Source organism: Sylvia atricapilla, chromosome Z (assembly GCF_009819655.1).
Source record: "Sylvia atricapilla isolate bSylAtr1 chromosome Z, bSylAtr1.pri, whole genome shotgun sequence".
Taxonomy (NCBI): Eukaryota; Metazoa; Chordata; class Aves; order Passeriformes; family Sylviidae; genus Sylvia; species Sylvia atricapilla.
Window position 1 is genome coordinate 46,939,952 of NC_089174.1, and position 16,946 is coordinate 46,956,897.

General features: G+C 35.3%; 1 long non-coding RNA gene across 1 annotated transcript in view; it reads right to left on the bottom strand.

Annotated features, from left to right (window-relative positions):
* Positions 1-10,507: 10,507 nt before the first annotated feature.
* The window catches only part of LOC136373784 (uncharacterized), a 72,509-nt gene continuing 66,070 nt past the window's right edge, over positions 10,508-16,946 (bottom strand). The window contains exon 2 of the long non-coding RNA XR_010745736.1: positions 10,508-10,767. This is a non-coding gene — a long non-coding RNA (uncharacterized lncRNA). The remainder of the gene's footprint in view (positions 10,768-16,946) is intronic.

The following is a 16,946-nucleotide window of genomic DNA, read 5'->3' on the forward strand; positions in this document are numbered from 1 at the left end:
AGTAATAATTTTTCATGTTTCATCTTTGTTGGTTTTTTATTCATCATGCGCACACATTTCAGTGAAGCAAAATCCCAGAGAAATTGGCCTAATTAATCTGATTTTATAACCTTAATTTAAAAGTAAGAGTATGCCAAAATGCACATAGACAAAGAAGATCTGAGAAAAGTTATTGGAGAATTCACAATAGATTTTTTGCTTTGCAAGAAAATGAGCCTGATAAAGTCTTACAAAACACTGAAAATACATTTTACAGAAGTGTGAGGAAAATAACCTGAAATATTAGTAGTTATTTGAAAAGAAAGAAATTATTTCAGAAAAATAAAACACTTTTCTGTATTAACTTAGGTGACTCATTCTCTTTAACAGACTGTATTCCTATATTGCATTAGAGCTTTCTAGAAGAAGAGACAATTCCTTAGAGTACTTTTGTTAATGCCATGAAGCAGCATTTTATTTCAGCCAGACACATTTGCCTTATCAAAAGCACTGAAACTTGGAAGAACTAAACTGGTATAACATGATAGAACAGTTTGAAATAGTGTTTGAAAAAGTGAATGGTTTATTGAGGAGACTTGAAAGATTATGCCATTATTGTCTACAAGTCCCTAATGGGGGTCGCAGAGAGAGATCTCTTCTCTCTGGTATCTGGTGACTGGATGTGAGCTAATGCCTTAAACCTATGTCAGGGGAAAGTTCAGATTGGATGTTACAAAACAGTTCTTCACTGTTGGTTTGGAGAGGTTGGTCAAGCGCTGGAAAAAGCTTGCCAAGAAGTGGTCGTGGCCCCAAGCTTATTGTTGTTCAAAAGCCTTTCAACAATGCCCTTATACTTTATCTTTTGAAGTTTTTCTTTTAGGTTACCCAGTGTGGAATCAGGAGTTGGACTCAGTAATCCTTGTGTGCCCATTCAGAGTCAGGATATTCTATGAATTTATAATGGAATTGTTTGTTGAAGAATAATATTCCTACAAAAGTTGCTTTTCATGGATCAGGAATTAAAACTATACTGATAGCAAATTCACATTTGATTTGTAATTTAAGTCAATTGACAAAAAAAAAAAAAACAACCTTAAGCTTTAGTTTTTTTCTTTTAAAATATGTATATATGTAGGAAAAAAGAGATTTCACTTAAGTCATTACAGACATACTCAATTTCAGAAGAAATATTTCTGTGAAGTTTTTGAAGTTTCGGGGCTTTGGAGTACTTTTAGCTTTGTTTGGGAAATCTACTTCCTGACACTTACAGAATAAAAGGACTTTATCACACACCTTTATACTTGTTATATTTGTGAAGGATATTTAATTATTTCCTTAATGTGTCAGAGATTGTAAAGGATAATTACCCTTTTTGTATGAACTTCATAACTGCAGTATATACATTGGGAAAAATTGTATTATTTGGCAGAAAGTTGTTAAGAAGAGGAATTTTTCCCATCCTATCTGCTACAGAGTAACAGGTTGAAATTCTCAATTTATTCTTTTTAGAAAGTCTTTTTTTCTGTATTGGAAAATGAAACTCCCTATTGGTTTTAATCAGTGTTATTCAAAATAAGAGCTTGTATAATAATATATCAAGAAAGCAAATATCTAATGTAAGCCCAAAATATAAGCACTCCAGTTCATGAAAATCTCTTTGTTGTCCCTTCATGAAGTGGGAGAAAAATTTTTGTGAGTTTATGGGATATTTAAGATTCTATTTCAACTCCTGTGTGGTTGTTGTACCATGACATTGGTGTGAGCCCCTAAATCACCTTTCAAAAAGCAAGTTTGAGTGTGTAACAAAAATTTCAAATTTTATACTATTGCACTTCTTCATTACAAAGTCCATCAGAGAGCTCATTCCACTTTCAACAGATAAAAAGATGACATATTTGAAGGTTCTGCTAGATGTTCTTTAGTAATATTTGCTTATAAGGTGAATTTTGAATAATATGTATGAACCTGGTTGGTTATGAGTTACAAGCTGCTTGCAGCTATATGAGAAATGTAGTGATTACCAAGCTGAACAAAATAAACACATTTAAATGCATAAGTCTTCATTTTGGAAAGAGGATATTCTCAAACATAATAAGATGAAATAGTCATACTAAATGGTCTGAAACAAATGAAAACACACTCTTCTTAATAGCAAAAAGCCCCTAGGTTACGACTAAAGTTTTGGTGGTCCAGGTATCACCTAATACAAACACTGATTTAAGTATTCTGTGTTTTTCAGGAGAAATGCCCTAATATTCTAAGACTATGAAAGCACCTGGTATTTGCATGCCTAGGCTGAGCACACTCCCCTAAAATCCCATTCTTTATTCATAAGTAGCTATTAAAATGCAACTGTCTATTTGCTTCATGCTTTTCTCCAATACATTTAAACAGAGTAACCTAGATAGCTATAGCTGTTATCACAAATACAGTTCATGAAATTGAGAGTTGTAGCTAAGTTTTGAAAACCAACTGTTTCTTGCAAAATACAGATTTTTAAGGTTTTTTTGAAGCATAAATATCTTAACTAGACAGGTTTCATGAGCAGTCTTCTTATGACATAAATAAAGTTAATCTTGACTTCAATTTGAAGTTGTGTCACAAAGTTTTCTGTAAATTTACAGCTTATTTATACTACAGATAGTTATTGCATAGTGCCTCTTAAAATTAATATGATTAAACTTATGACCAAAAAGTTTCTGTCATATTTAAAACTTTATGCAATAAGGCTATACATTGAGTTTTCTCTTGCATGTGAAATATAGGATATTCATTGACAATGAACACACTGATGATTTTTGGTTGAATTTTAACATAACTAAGATAATTCTGACAGGTAAATACTTTCAGAATTAAAACCTTTTCTCATGTGTATTTAAATTTGTTCTGTGCTAAATGAGACTACTATTCTCATTATTATTCATGAAGCTACAATAAGAACTACTGCAGAAGAAAATCATGGGGACAGATAAAGTGCTGCAAAGAAAAAACCAACAAACCAATGCCACAAAATCCACTGCCACCACCAGTGCTTGGTTATCTGTCTGTTTAAATATAAAAATTTTGTCCAAAATAATGTTGGTTCTAAGTTTACTGTCTTCCCCTTTCTTTCTTCCTTCCAGAATATATTATCATGTATAAACACAGACATTTTAAAAATCAAGTAGGTGTTCTTCAGAGATACTGAATTTTGGTTAAGCTACTATTTATATTAATAAAACACAAATATGTTTTTTATAGTCAGAATCCAGAATAAACCAATTTTCTATGACACGGATAAAATTCTGGCACCCAAACATTATTTAGGACTGCAGTTCCCATCTTTTTTTTCCAGCTTCCTAGTCCTTCCCACCTCCTACATCCTGTCCAAGAAAATGATTGAAGATCTTCCAGTGCTTCAAACTCAAAGAATTAAGAAGTACTTTAGTGAATTGCCACTTATGACAGGTTGAAAATCTGTATATTTTCATACAACCATTCTTCCTGTACCAAGTGAGTTTTAGGGAAATCGTAAATGGACTTTTTAGAGTCTTTTTCTCTATGATTATAAAAGACTGAAGTACCTTTACAAGCCTTGTTATGACTATACATTTGGAGAAAGAACTGAACTCAGAAATATAAAAAAAAGATCTTGAAGTGGTGGTTTTTTTTTTTTTTTTTTTTTTTTTTTTCCTGAAGCACTGCATTTATTTAAGAAAAAAAAAAAAAATCAATCATTCAATTGCAGCCTTTTAACACAGACTTTGTTGAAAAGAAGTCACAGACATAATGTCCATAAGTGTAAGTTTGGATTTCAGATTTTGGGATACAACCAAAATGCACAAAATTGAACTCTATACTTAGTGAACATACTGCTCTATCACTATAAAATCACAGATAAGCCTTTGTTAGTATTTTGAACTTTTAATAGAGTTGGGCTATTTTTTTATCAATAATCAAAAATCTTTATTTCCAGTGCTAAAAATAACCCTTTTCTCTCTTTCTAAATGATCTTTCAATTCAGACTTCTGGAATGCTCAAACTAGGGCAGTTATTTCCAACATGAATAGAACATTAAACTACATAAAGTCTCAGTAAAAAATGGGTTTTGGGAATAAAGAGAAACAAACCTTCCATGAACAGATGTAAAATAATGAGATGAATACTGATATGTGTGTGTCCTGGTTTGGAGTAAATTAGGGAAGAACCTCCAGAAGGAGTCCCCTAAACCAAACCTCCACCACCCCTTCCCCCCTCAGCCCTGGGTTCGGGAAGGAAAATACCTCAGAGGAAAGTGGAAAAACCGGTTTATTGACAAAAATACACTCCCCAACACCGAATAGTGGGAAAAGACGGGTTACTGTGATGATGAGGAGGGTGCTGACTCGTCTCTGTCTGGCCCGGGTCTTCTCCAACTTCTCAGGTCAGGTCAAGTCCGGAGCCGGTTCAAACCTTGGGGCTGGGGGGGGGGGGCGGGGCGGAAAGGAAGGAGGGAAAAAAAACCCAAACAGAAGCAGTGGGGGGGAAGAAAAATGGCGGCAGGGGCAGCCGGAGAGCAAAGCGAAGCAAAGCGAAGCGAAGAAGGCAAAAGCAGCCGAGCTAGCTAAAGCAAGAGCCGAAACAGCCAAGAAAGAAAAAGAAGAAAAGAACTGCAGGCTCCTGCCCAAGAGGGCGGGATTCAGCTGCGAGACATAACAACATATCCAAGATATGGGATGGATATATGGGATAGGAGGCAGCTCAACCCAGAACAATCTTTCAATTGAGACTTCTGGAATGCTCAAACTAGGGCAGTTATTTCCAACATGAATAGAACATTAAACTACATAAAGTCTCAGTAAAAAATGGGTTTTGGGAATAAAGAGAAACAAACCTTCCATGAAGAGATGTAAAATAATGAGATGAATACTGATATGTGTGAAAGTAATTTGCAATTCCTTGAAGTAAAAGAAAATGCTTTAGAATACATTTTGGAAAGAAAGATTTCCATTCTAGCTAATGGAACTTCCAAAAATATGCAGCAGTATTATATCGCCAGATACTCATAAAAGTCATGAATCAAAATGGGTGCTTTAATTTTATTTACACAGTCTGGTAATATAAGCCATTTTCTGTGACAGTTGGTTACCCATACTGTCAGTGTATGGGTAAGTGCAATCGGCCAGGAAAAATAATTTACAGCTGCCTTGAATTCATAGGGACTAAAATTTGCCAGAAAATGCTGGATAATATAACTTTCAGTTTCTAAATATGGAAGAGTATCACTTTCATTTTGAAAAGATATTTAGATTCATGTACATTGTGAATCACAGTCTGAAAGATATGTCATAGTCAAATGATTTGGCCTAAAACATAAAGAAAAAAATATGTAGAAATAGGACAAAGTAGCATAAATGCTGGCAAATTTATTATTTTCAAAACCTAAAGTCCACCTATAAAATCAAAAGGGAAAGCTGAAGTGCCAGTGAGAATGAATTATTGAAATAAGCAGTAGATATTCTGATTTTATATTGCACGATTATTAAACCAGTGGATACACAGTGGAAAACCACATTAATTTTGGACCTATATTATATAGAAAAATTTCTGGAAGAAATAATGTATTTGGAATCCAAGCACATCTTAAATACAAAGAACAACCACAACCACCAAAGTAATAATGAAAACTACTCTTCTTCATAGGGATGTTGGAATAATTAAGATTCAAATAATAAAAATATGTAAGATATATCTGTTCATCTGGGGTTTTTGCATGTAAGTTTCAATGATTATTGAATGGTTCAATGATTATTAATGTGCTGTCTCTAAACTTTTCACTCCTTAAAAACTTCTTGGATAGTAACTTTCAAAGAGGTACGTACATACTATGATGAAAATAAAATCTTATTATGTTACTTATAAAGTAGTTATGTTAGTACTTTTCCCCATAGCACACAATGGGAGAGACATATTTATATTTAAGCTAAAATTGAGAATGATTTGCTTTTCAAGAACTTATGTATACCAGATCTCATGTTGGAAGAACTATTCAATAAACTTCAAATGAATTGCCTTTATCAGAATTCTTTAAGGAATGACTTGTATCTTCAGAGTAAAGGAGGGGGTAGTATTGTTTCCATTTCAGTGAGTAAAATCACAAATTTATAGAACTTAATTTTTCAGTTAAGAGGTAGATTTTTCACTTTTTTTTTTTTACAGTAAAATTCTCCCTATCGCTTTTCTGATGTGTGGATTTAATTCATATATAACACAGAGTTAACTTGAGATATTGGCACTGGAAATTGATCAATTTAATCAGAAAATTCTATTCCTCATCCATACCTGAAATGAATAAAATGGTGTGCAGTGTTTTTCACTAGTGAATCTTTGAATTTTTAATTTATTTTACTTTTCAATATTTATTTTTTTCAATGCAATTTCTATGATTGGAGGCAAAGTCTCAAATTACTTAATTACGATGGCCTAGTTGGAAAGGATAGAATAATCTCAAGTCTATTTCAGTTGGTACATGAAGAAGCATTATTTATTTAAACAGTAACAGTCATTATGATCATCAAGATATTTATATGGAAGAATAATCCAACGCAGTTTCAGTATGATTGCTCAGTTAAATTTCAGTATGGTAAAATACTTTAGACACACTCAAAAATAAAAAATTGGATGTTTAACATATGGCTTATTTGAGCAAAGGTATTTCTTTAAAATAAATGATAAAACCAAGAAAATGATGAATTTTTGGGTCTGGCTAACTACTCAGAAGTTGCAACTTATTTATCCCACCACCAATCAAAACTGTAGCAAATTAAATTGGAATGCCTCTAACAGATAACATGGATAAGGTTTAGATTAGGTTAGAAGGGACTGTTAGCTGTGAGATCGTTAATTTTTTTCCTTACATTAATCTCATGTTAAATGGGAGCTTCAGACAAAGTTTGTTGGAGAATCCATCATGTTGAGTTCAAAAAAGGGCCCTTTTGCTTTCTAATTTCATTAGATCCAGTTTCAATCAGTAATTTCTGTCTAAAAGATTGTATGGCAGTTACAGAACCTTTGTACAAATTTGTCTTTCAGCATTAAGGATGGGAAATAAAATAAATTGATTATAAAAATGAATAGACTAAAATACCTTAATCAGAATTGTCTACTACACAGTATAGGAAGCTTTATCTACTAGTTTTGAATATTGAAGCAATTATATTAAAGCTTGCAAAACCAATTATTAAGTAGAGACTGGGTCCACCCATCCGTACCAATGACTGTGGGCAAATCTCTTTCTCTTGGCCTTGAGGAGTAATGTTGAGGGACATCTCCGCCAAAAGAAGGAAAAAACGTATTTCCACACATGCTCCAAAAGGAGGTGTGTTAGAAGACCCCTCCTTCAGAAAAGTGACATAGGGCTTCTGTAGAATAAAATGGTTGACTATTCATCAGAAGTCTTCAGGTCGGGAGCTTTAGAATATTCATTGGCACCATCACGTGTTGGTTCCTTTATCAGGTACTTTATCAGGACATGGAGTCTTCACCTCGGGACACCAGCCTCAGAGAGACCATGAGCCCCTCTGTGCTGTGAATTTTAACAAGGGGTGTGACACAGGAAAGGGTTCAGTCGGGAACCAATGGGGTACAGTAAGTGTGTGGCTCTTAACATAATAGACAGGTGCAACAACCATACAAAACACAATAGGAGGGGAAAGTCTGGATCCTGCCCAATCACTCGACGCCTTCCCTGGAAATTTCTGGACACAGGGAGAGGCCCCCGAGGGACAGACAGGACCAGGAGGTTATATAACCAATGATTGACATAAAACCGAACATGGGGTAAACCATACAGGGGGAAAAAAACATAGGGGGTTACAGAACAAACCATTATGTAAAACCTTATTGAACAAATCATACAGAAACCTGAGCAAAATACACCACCACAAGAGTCCTCAATTAATGGTAAATAATACTGTCTTGGGAATATTTTTTGGAGTCTTTATCATGATTGGAATGTTTCTGAACTCTGTGAGCTGAAGGTGTTTTTCTCTCTCATAAAGAGGGTGCAGATTCTCCTGATTTGATTTCTCAGATATTATTTTAATTTCATTTTTACAGTAGTTGATTTATGAAATCTGTATCAGTGAAATGCCATCTGATCAATGATCTGAGAAATTATTGTTTCTGATTTGATGAAGTGTACTGTTTGCCTTGTCTCACGTATTAATTTGATAGGACAAAAGGTGATGTTTGAACCCCTTTAGGTGCCAACATGAATGGTATCTCAAGCACTGGATGAATTATGTAAAAAGTTCTGGCTATGAGCTGGAAGGAAATATTGGGAAGCTAAGCACTGCCTGCAAGTGTATGCAAAATTGTTTACATGTAAATGCTTAGCTGCACAGCCCATAACTTCATTGCTGCTCAGGCACTAGTCTCATGACTTTCCTCACAGACAGTGAAGTTTTGAAGCTGTTCTTCCTTTATTTTATCTTATAGGACAGGCTTTGTCCTGACGAAGTCTAGAGAGGTCAAATAACGAACGAGTGCTGATCTGGACATAAATTGCTATCTTGTACCACCAATGAATCACACCAAATGTGTTCCAAGAAAACCCTACTGCAGAGATAGACAGCTGGATACAATTTTTACATAGTTTAAATTTAAAGTTGCACTGGACCATGCCAAAAGGATGATATTCATTGCTGTAATTGTATATTTCACGGGGGGGGAAAAAAAAAAAAAAAAAAGTGTCTTATTTCAAGGGGTATAAACTTAAAAACAACAGAAGCACAGTTAGCATCTGCAATTAGCCTTTGAAAAAGAGCAATGCCTCTCAAAACAAAAGAAGCCACAGAAAATGCTTCTGTTTATATGGTTATTGAAAAACTTAATCCTTGATGAAATCTCTAATCTCTACCACTTCTCCTCCTGTGGGAGTTTCTAAACTGACACTCTTATGATTTCATTTAATGTCATGCCCTATATGCAAGGTTTATATCACAATTATCCAAGGAAAAAGGGCTGAGAATGTCTTGAATAATGAAAGAATTGTTTCAATTCCTTTTACTTCTTTGCCTTTAAATTAATCCCCCTGGCATGGGCCTGTTAGTCTATATGTAATTTTGTTTTTCTTAGGGTAGAAAAGATTTGCAAATATGCTCTCCAAGTAGGGCAGTTAGTTATTCCTCATCAATATGTAACTCATTTAACTCTTGTTCATTTTTACAACTACCCTCTTCTCCTGTACAAGTAAAGAAAAAGAAGGAATTTTGGGAGGGGGGATTGTGCTTTTGTTTGGGTTTTGGTTTTGGTTTTGATTTTTTTTGGTAATCTGAAGTTCACACACAGCTTAATTATTTGCGATTCACCAGACTCAGGACTCTTTCTTACATGGTAATATTTATTGATACACTTAAATGTTTTTCTGAAGAACATGATCAAATGGTTTCCTTGTGTCTCTAGACTCATAATCAATAGGAGCTAAGAATGTTTTGAATTACTGAAGCAAATGCTGGAGATAAACTGTAGGGGTTAAAACACATTTAAGTAATTTCTTGAAATAACCCATAGGAAATGGGGTTCATAAGTGACCCCTTAGCAAGAAAATCAATTATTTTTAATTACAATCTAAAAGAGGACTAATGAGGAAATTGTAAAAGCTCATTGTAGAATCATTATAACCAAAGGGAGAAAAGAGAGGCAAGAGAAAATAGCTATGATAATTAAATGTCAATGTTATGCCATGATAAAGCTCTCACTGAGTTCATCCTCTGGCATTCACTGATTTTGTTTTGCAGAGGCCTCCCAATTTCTCAACTAATTCTTGCCAATACACATATTTGGAATTTTCATTTAATGATTTTTTCAAAACATATAATATAACAATGGATCAAATAATGAAAGACCTTTTTTGAAGGATGTGAAGCCAATCAGGTAGTTGGACCACATACACAGGGATGATCTCAAAATGAAAAGGAAAAATATTAGGGTACTCTTAGCCAAATTTTATTCTATAAACTAGTGAAGTTACTTCACCTTTCTGAATTTTTGTTTTCTCTTTAGGATGCCGTAATTATTTAATCTCTATTGCCTTTTTGGGGGCAGAAACAGCATTGTAGGTACTCCTTGAAACATACCAAGATTGTCTATGTGGGTTCAACACAAGCATGAAAGTGATAGAGAGATCTGTACCAGACTGAGCTAAGAAGATGCTATGTTTGAATATTCAGTCCCAAAGTATCTATACATGATGCAGGTAGAGTTTGCTTAAGTCCATCAATTTTTTTGTAAAATTTTCTGCAACAGTGATAGAATTTGATGAATTAGTCTCAGTGTTCGTTTGTGGTTTAATGTTGGTAGATTATCCACTTTGGTTTATTATTGTGTACACTGGGGTATATGGAGCTTGCTGTCTCTCCACCTGAGATCTCTTCAGGTTTTCAGCGTCGTAATGTTTGCTGTCAAGGTTGAGAGTCAGCATCTGTCAGGGTCCGCAAACATATGCAGGGAACCTGATGGTTCGTTTTAGGATCTCAGAGCACAAAAGACACAGCGGGGGACAACTCAATACAACAAAAATGCACCTTTATTTAGTGCCACCAAAATGCGATAGTGGGAGAGAAAATAGAGAATAGTAAGAAAGATAGAAAAGAGGGTAAGGGATTATAGCTACCAACGTGGAGGGCCGAGTCCTCGAGGCCGAGATGCCTATAGACGCAGTTGTTCTCCAGTGGGGTGTACACGAAAGTGAGCAGGGGTCTCCAGGGTTTTATAGGTTGGTCAAGGCGGGGACCAAAGCGAGTGGCACAAAGCCGAAGCAGGAGCCACCTGTGTTGAGGCAAAGCAAGGGGCCCAGAGCCAAAGCAGGAGCTGCCTGCATCAGGGTTGAGACAAAGGAGAGTCACAGGGCCAAAACCGGAGCGACCTGTGGCGAGGTTGGGTGCTCAGGGACAAGCTGCACACCATACGTGCCGTACTCTGGTACGGACAGACCAGTTTGGGCAAGTAGCCTTGGCTCAGTCCACTGTGACCAGTTCCATTGTTCTTGCACTCCGTTCTCAGGGAGATGCATACCAGTCCTCCGAGACTTGGCGAACATTCTGCCTCAGCCAGGCCAGGGCTCCTTTCAGAGTCTGGGGTCTCAGTCCTCAATCGCTGGAGACGGTCGTGAGGCATATCACATCCTTGGACAGACTCTGACAGCATCTCACATGTTGTGATTGCACATTTGTTGCCTTTATTCGAATCTTGGATTAGTATGTGTTTGGGTTTTTAAACACTCCCTGGTTTACAGTCCAATATGATTGAAAATATTATTAGAACTTTAAATGAAAATTGGCCCATGCTAGAATGCAATATATTGATTCAATAAAAAATGAGCAATTATACTATATCAATTTAATTAATACTAGACCTTAGCTGTCATTACACATAGTTCTAAGTCACTCAAGGGTATACAATTGTATTTCATTTTTATCACACTGATATTGTCAGCTTGAAAGCTACTCAGGATTGGTCACTGCTCTTACTTCTGCCCCTCGCTTCACTAGGTCCTCTCTATACCCAGCTTCTCCTGTGAGGGGACTGTTGATATGCCTTCATTTTCCACAGTTAGCCTGACAATTTAGTTATTTAGAAAACTTAATTAATTACCATTTTTTCCGTGCCTTCTTCATTCATTATGATAAACTATATGATATAGAATGCATTTATAGTCATGAGGAGACTGAAGCTGTGACAAATTTTTAATGATTTATACTGATTTGTGTCTTAATTAGAGCAAATCAATCATTGAAATATTTAAGTGAAGGAGGAATGAATACCCATGCTTGAAGTTCTACATCCTTTCTCTCCATTACAACACTTCACTAAAGTGATACACAGCATACTAAAGGTAAATAATTACCTTAGATGTACAGAGTACCCTCCTATAAAGTTGGGTGAGAATTTGAGGTGAAAGCTTAAGTGTAAGTGATATATACATGAATGGAGAGAAAGACCTTTGATAAACCTTCACATTCATATGTAGGTAACTTATGTTCTTACTAAAATTACATCTGTAGTTTATTTCTGAAAGAGGGGAAAGAAAAAAGAAGAAAGCAAGTAAATACCCAGTAGAGAAACAGCTAACTAAGGGCCATCAAAGAGACTTGAAACATGGATTCTTTAAGGTCCAGCTGTGTTTTCCTCCATATCCTCCACTAGATAGGATGCACCCAGACAATGAGCTGTTCTTGTCTGAGTACATGAAGGAGGTCTTCTTGAGCTCACTGACTGGTCCTTAAGGAAGGAAGAGATGGCAATGAATGACATATCTAGACTGATGTACCAGTCTGTAGTGAGCTTGACCGTCAAGACCAGACACCTAGACTGGAGTATAAAGTAGCTTCTTGCTGGGTTTTGTGCTCACATTATCCTCCTCCAGAAACCATTGAGAGAAAGGAAAAAGAGGACAATTGTGTGTGCCTGTTTTATCACAGCACTCAGCCAAGACACAGTTACCATCCATGGGTATATTTTTACTTTACTATAACTTAAGCTTTTAAAACAGGGAAGCTGAAGTAGCTTTTGACTGAGAGAAACATTATTCAGCTATTTCCTGGCAAACTTACGATGAAATGAGCATCAGCCAAGGAGTTGATGATGACCCAGAGGTTTACTGAATATCAGTAATGTCATGATGGTATTAACAAAGTTTGTGGTAAGGGTGAAGGGAATACAGGCTGCAGATTGCTCATGTGATAGCAGTGACAGCAGTCATAGTTACATCTGGAGTACAGTGTGTTGCTCCTGATTGTGGTGTCACAAGCTTGATTAAGTCTTCACAGATTTTTGGCACTCCTTAACTTTATCTTCTAGACAGAAAGACTCTTTTCTTGCTCTCTTTACCTAAAAGACAGGTACCTAAAAAATATTTATCTAAAACAATGTGTTGAATGTGCTCTGGATATACTGTTTTTCATTTCCAAAACAAACCTTGGGAATTTTACCTTGCCTACAGTAAGAGAACAAGAGAAAATGGCCCTCTGATGAGACCAGGGAGATTCAGATTAGGTGTGAGAAAGTTTTTTCACTATTGGAGTGGTCAGCATTTAAATACGTTTCCCAGGGAAGTGGAGTGACCACCGCTGGAGGAGTTTAAGAGACTTCTGAATATGGCACTAAGTAATGTGGTTGAGTGGTTTACAGTAGTAGTGTTGGAGGTGTGGTTGGATTGGAAAAATCTTAATTGTCTCTTCTAAAGGGATGACTTGATGAAGGGATGAGTCTTGATGACTCTTTAATTCTGTCATTCTATAATTATGGCTCTGGGATCAGCACTTTTTCCTTTTTTAACCCCCTAATATGCTAATATTCACATATTCTTATCAGTCCATGTAGAAAACAATTCACACATCCATGGTAGTTTTTAATTCTCATTTGCCCAGAAACTGAGAAAGGTGAAAAATGCATCCATCAGGCCATAAGATATATTATCCCCTTCTAAAATACGATTCAGGCTATCTATCAACCCCTGTATAAACCTTGCTAGCGAGTTTATATGAAAACCTTGAGCTTTACAATACAGCATTTATCACATTTTCAAAGTTAGGTCTCTGAAAATACAGGTGTATTGGTTTGGTCTATCATCTCTTCTCTTTCTCTTTTCTTGTTTTGGGTTTTTCATGAACTCTAGTGATATTCAAGCTCCAAGAAAGTGTATATATCATGTTAGTCCAACAGAAGATCCCCATTTACTCTGAAATAGTTCACTGAAAGCATTTGTGTGCTTGAAGATATTACTTTCTTTGTATGTACACACCTTGTACATTATTAAATATATTCCATTAAATATTTCTCCATAAGTGATGAAACTTCACTAGAAGCATTTAACTTCTGTCAAGGAAAGAAGAGGAATTTACCTTTGGCCAACACCACACTAAAGTAAACAACATAAATATTAGTCAAGGAGGTGCAATTCAATTTTACTTAATTTATTATAAGGTCTCCAACTCTTTTTATCACAACTGCATGAGGAAAAGGCCATAGTTGGTTTTGCAACATTCATATTAGCTGCAAGAGACCTAAATAACAACAACAACAATAATAATAATTCAAATATTGTATTTTCATTATTATTTTTCTGCAAATATATCTTAAATTAGCAGGATGTGAAACACATCAAAATATACATCTGGTGTACACAAATGTATGCAAAGGTCATTTTTTGCATATGTTAGGAAAACAAAAGAGTATTTACTATAACGACTAGAAACCAGAACTCATTTGGCTCTCTTCTGCTGTAGGTGGGTTTGAAAAAACTCCTTGATTTAAATTTGCTTTTGTCTTTCATAGATTTTCACATAAACAGAACACTATATAACAGAAAAATTTAGTGAAATTAAATAGACTAATGTCCTCTGGATTTGAAACAGATCCAATTGTCAATGATGGAAAGATTGCCCAATCGATTTCACAACATAAGGATCAAGTTTAGTTATTAAATAACTTGGTTAAGCAGCATGTCTAGAGCTCCTTAAGTACAGCAGATTTTTTATAATTAGTTTTTAGCTTTTGGAACAATGGACACTCTGGAAGCCAAAAGTTTAATGCAATTCAAAATTAGATTAAATATTCTCATGGAATAAAAATTTACTAGTGTCCTGGAAATGGGATAATATGAATGAACACCTAAACACACATTTTCAGAATCTGAAATATGACTACTCTCACACCTACTCTCAGGAGTTCGATATTTGTGCTAAAAGTCTTCATTTGTATCGAAAAATTGTCTTTTGTTTTCCTCACCATAATGGAAAAGACATAGCCTATATTCTGTCATTTAGGTTCTTCCTATATAACTCCATAATATCCATAACTTTGTATTCTCTTGTAATATACTATTATAATTTTCCTTTCTAAAGTCTCAAGATCAAGATTACTGTTTATAATATACTTTCTAGCCAATCACTTATTCTTTCTTTTACCTATTGAAATTTTATAGGGGAGTATTATGAATTGCAATAACTTTATTATTTTAAATGAAAAATTGTTTTAAATTACAAGTGGGGGTTGGTTTGTCTTGCTTTTAAAATGTTTTATTTTTAAAATGAAGTTTAAATTAAAGAAGAATAAAATATCAGAGGAGTTTTTTCATGTTTAGCAGATGTCCTAAGAAGATATCCCAGCTATCCGCAAATGTCCCTGACAGTGTCTGTCCCACCACATTCCAAACCAGAAAATGTCAGAAGGAAGAAATCTCTGAGGAGACCAGTTTTAGTGAACCAGAGACTTAATCAAGTTGTTGAAGGTGGTCCACTTCAGCCACAGCCACCATGGTGCACCTGGTGCATCAGAATCTGTCTCACCATCCTTTCCTCTGACCCTGACCTCCAGCTGTCACATCTGGTCTCCTAATCTGGTCTCCTAACCCATGGACAAGCCCTTGAGAGCTGAGCTCCTCCATCTGCAAACTACCCCATCTTTCTCTTCCTCCCTCCCCACTGATACTGAAAAGCTTTTGGAAAACTACTGCACTCCCTAGTTTTGCAAGCTGTCTCACCATGTCTCAGTCCATGTCTCAATTTTTGCAACAGCTCCTCTGTTTCTATCTTCTGAGGGCCTTGCACTGATTTTTTGTACAGGTTTCAACCTCCTTTTTTTTTTCTTTTTTTTTTTTTTTTTGGTAGTTTTGGTTTTGAGTTTGGTTCGGTTTGGTTTTGGTTTTGTTTAAAGCTACCAATGCAACATTAAATAACTTTGCAATTACACTGTTTGGAAGAACACAGGCATGGTTGAGTCAATAGCAATATGTATATGTGTCTGTTTAACTGAAGGTTTTTTCCTATGGGTATTTGCTGCAGGCACGTGGTCTTATTTTCATTTCTGCTCCCACCTGCACCAGTAACACCCTGATGGGTAAATAAAGAGAGAATATTTTTCAGTTCTTGTAAGGATTTTCTGTGGAGACCATCAAGTTATAAAAAAGTAGTATGTAAACAGCCCAGAGCATAAATACAAGTTTTTCAAGCCTAATGGAATTACAAAACTTCAGCTGTTTGCAAAGGATGTTCTTGCTTTGCATGGGACAACCTAGGTAGGAAAATAACCATCCTTACATCCTTGTCAGAATGATTTTTTAAGTCTATATAACTATATTAAAACCCTTTCACTTAGCTTCTCAGTGGAATCCAAACCAGAGATTTTAGTCAAGAAAAGGTAAAATGCAGAGAAGAGCAATGAACAGCTAGCTGTTTCATACATCTCAAGCAGTATCATAACTGTTTTAATAGTGTGCAACCTACTCTGCTGTTTTACCATTACTTGTCCTTACCATTACATGTTCTTATTACTTTCATTACTCACCAGTAATATTTAGAACTTCCATGAAGACTGAAAGGGATGATTTCAGTTTGCATGGAGAAAGAGTTTCTAAGTATCACAGATTTTGTGAGGTGTAAATTGGTCTTGAAAGTGATACCTGAGTAGCTGATTCTGTGATATATATATTTATATATATATATGTATGTATGTATATGTATACATAATTCTATGCTATTATTCATATGGAAATTGAATGTAAAAACCAAAGAGGAAGTTTAAGAAGAGATTTTAGTGATTGACCTACCCATGGGTTGTGTCTTGTCAACAGCACTGTCTTTCTCATGTACATGCATGACTATTTTTACAGTTTGTTATTACTTTTCTGTATATTACCCAATCTGTAATTATCCTTCTGTTTTACAAGCTTCTGTTTTATTTCACAGAAAATTCTTGCTTCCTGAGTTAGATTTAGTTTCGATTCCAAGTCTTTTACCCATATTCTGAAACCATATAACCATTTAACATCTACACCTTCATATGACAAAGACTTCTGCTGATCTATTGCTTGTTATGTGTTGGATAATTGTATGTGATTTTTTTTTGATATTTCTACTATTTTCATTGGTGGTCTCTGAGTCTTACACTAGGAAAACCATTAACAGTTCACTTATTTTTCTATGGCCTCCTTAACACTAGATTTTGTA